General features: G+C 45.0%; 1 pseudogene; it reads right to left on the reverse strand.

The window, feature by feature from the left end:
* Window positions 1-2,127: 2,127 nt before the first annotated feature.
* LOC120534786 lies at window positions 2,128-2,299 on the reverse strand (annotated as a pseudogene).
* Window positions 2,300-3,409: the final 1,110 nt, after the last annotated feature.

Raw genomic sequence — 3,409 nt, forward strand, 5'->3', positions numbered from 1 at the left:
GGAAGCTTCTGTCACCATCTCCCTGAGCAGCCTGGATGTGGTGTCCAGTCTGGTGGATGTGCCTGAGCTGCGCCCGTCCTCCTCCAGGGGGCAGTTGAAGTCCCCGGCCATCACCACCGCCCTGGAAGTGGCGAGATGGGGCCGCAGGGTCTGGAAAAGCTCCAAGCGCTCGTTCTTCCCAGGGGGTGCATACACGCAGATGAGCCGGACAGGCTCCCCCGCCCACGATCCGTCGACGACCAGCAGCCGGCCGCAGACGAGCTCCCGGACGGAGTCCAACGTGAACCGGTTCCCCCTGACAAGGACGGCGATCCCCGCTGCCTTGTTGTCACCACCTCCCGACCAGTAGGAAGGACCGTGAGACCACTGTTTGCCCAGGTACTACACTTGATCTTAGCCAAAAGGCCGAGAAGCGATGCCACAAAAACGCCAGGCCAGCCCGCCCCACCGCTTTGTCCTCGTGTCAGCTACAGAGTAGGCATCAACCCTAACCAAATACATTCTCCCCTAAACCAACCGACCAACCAGATTTGTCCCCTCCGACCTTCCACATCCTCGTGACGATAGTGGCCCATCTCAAGTTAGGATGATCAGGGGCCCTGAAAGACCCAGCTGAATGCCCCAGGATTGGCACAAAAGCTACAACTTTGGGACATGGGCAGAAACCAGGCTGTGAATATGGCAGGAACGAGGGGAGGGGAGGGAGAAGCCAACAAGAAGAGACGGGCAGATGTTGGTGAAAGGGGGGGGAGGAGGATGGAGATTGAGGCAGGCTGGGAAGTCGACTGAAGTCAACCACCATTACCTCCACCTAAAAATCACCCATACCAAATGCACAGCACAAATAAAGTAAAAAAGGAAAGTAGGAGAAAAAAAAAATGCAATGCAGATGCTGTGGTGGCAGACATCCTGCAAAACACCACACTCACACCTTTCACAGTTTAAAGATAAAAAGGAGAATGCAGGCCTCACCACTGGCTGTGAAGGAGGCCTCCGGCACAAGGGGAATAGCAGTGGTAACTGTCAGCTTGCAATAGGGCTTCATGTATTCTGGGGGGCTAAATATATATTGATGTGGGGGATATGGGGGGAGCTGCAGAAAGCTCGAGACGCAAGGGCAAACCACCTCCATTTGCCAACAGATGACTGGTAAGTGCAAAAGGAAGGACCAGACACGTTATCCTGGACTTAGCGAAGGAGGAAGCTTGGGCAACAGTGGCACAGAGTGCCCAGCTCTGATCTGATACCAATATACCTACTGCCACCACAAAACACTTAAGCCGAGGAGTCACCCAACAAACACGAGCAGCGTAACGAGTCAGCTCTGTCCTGTACCTTAAATGAAAACTGCGAGCGTGTGCCCCCCTTCTCCAATTAATCCATTTTGTCTAATCTCTACAGGCTTCCACCATGGGCGCAGATACCGAGACACCACCAAACACCCCTGGCCTGCCCGTGCAAGCATTGCCCACGGACACAGCCACGCCCCACAAGGGTTCAGCAATGCACACAACAACAGGCGTCATCTGCCAAGCGCGACCAAGGGCACTTATCTGCTGAACCAGTACGAAGCAGCACACCACCACCACCACAGGATGCTTTCTAGAAGGCCTATGGATTCATTACAGATCACCATGACCTAAAACGCAAAGGGAGTTGAGACAGGGTTGTTAAACAGATAAAAATAATCTATTTCATGCCACTCTTCAATCACAAGCTCCACAGATTGAAGTTAAGCTAAATGAACAACTTGCATCAGAAAAGAAAATTGCAATTAAACAGCTAAACAATTACAATAATAAATTAATTAAATCCAACAAAAACCAAACAGCCATCTAGCAACTATTTGTGTGATTGGGGGTGTCATAGGTTTGGTCATCTCACAGCACTGGCATCCTTCCCACAATAGCAGCTTCCTAATCATGAGGCTTGCCGAACATCTGTTGGAAAGCAGGAAGTACTACAAGTTTCTCGGCAGCCGACAGCCACGAGGCGTTCAGCCGATGTCAAGAATTTTCCACACAGACCTAAGCTACAATTTGTCCCCTTCCCTTTGGGAAGTCTCTTTTTCTACAACTAGCCAGGCCCCAAAGGGACGCTTATCTTCTGTTTTTACACCGGTATAGGAAGAGGTGCACCGTTCCTGGAGGTACTGCAAATACCATGTCGATGCGTGGAGTGGACAGAGGAAGCCCCTATTCCATCTCCTTGTTCCAAAAATCAATTTAATATATGGTCATCAGATAGGGGACATATCAGATATTTTTTTTTAATCTAAAATCCATTACTTAGAACAAATACTATGTTGCTTATCCCCTTCCAGTTTCATTTAATTTTTCATTTCAGCGTTTTAGCTTTGAGCACACACGCAAAGTCTGGCCAATTTGCAAATTCACTCTAACCCATCACCATTTCACCACCGTGACACAATTTGTTTCGTTTACCCACCACCGTTTACATTTTATATTAAAGGTCTTTACTTTTATCTTATGAACATTTGTTCCTTTCAACTTCTTTTATCCTCCAGTACTTCTTTTTCACATTTCTGTAACAGTCTTTGTATCATTATTTCCTTATTATATATCACAAATTTGTTTCTCCACCACCACATATTTTCTTTTATGATGCTAATCATTTTCCATTGTCTTATTGACATTTTTTCATTTAGCTCCTTTCCCATTAATCCATATTATACACTATATAAATAAAATGTATTATTATGATCACTAGTTATTATTATTATTTCTTTTGTAATTTCTTCAAAACCTAAGTTCCCTTTACATTCCCATCCCACACATCGCCACACATTTTGTGCACATCTACAGTTCCAGAATACATGCGCTGCTGTCTCCACTTCTAAACAGTTGTCTTTTGGACACATCGGACTTTAATTACTCTCCTTTTATACACGACTGTATTCGTTGGTAAAATTTCATTTACTGCCATCCACCCCAAGTCTCTCTATTTGTTAATTCTTTATCGGGCGTTTGTTGCCACACTTTTAATTGCTCTGAATTTTCATCAGTTTCCTCTTTTCCTATGTATTTCTTTAAATCTTTTTTCTTTCCCCACATTTTAGGATCCCCTCCATCCCATGTATACTTTTTTAAACATTTTACTATTATCTTTTAGTGTGTAGGCGTGTTGAATGCGATGGGTCTGTTATTAGTTGTTTTTAGCAGTTTTGCTTTCCTTAGTTCAGTCCCTAGTAGATCTCATCATATCTGCTAATTTTCCTCTTTTATTTATTGCCATATTCACAACTGTTGCTGTATGTTTTAGTTCCAGCTCCTTTTCAATATTTGGAAAACATTTGCCTCCATTTTCTTTGCTCTTCATTACCTTTTTTCTAGCCAGTTTTTTACACTTTGAACCCCATAAAAACATAAAACAAGTTCTTATGATCTTT

This window comes from Polypterus senegalus, chromosome 8 (genome assembly GCF_016835505.1).
Source record: "Polypterus senegalus isolate Bchr_013 chromosome 8, ASM1683550v1, whole genome shotgun sequence".
Taxonomy (NCBI): Eukaryota; Metazoa; Chordata; class Cladistia; order Polypteriformes; family Polypteridae; genus Polypterus; species Polypterus senegalus.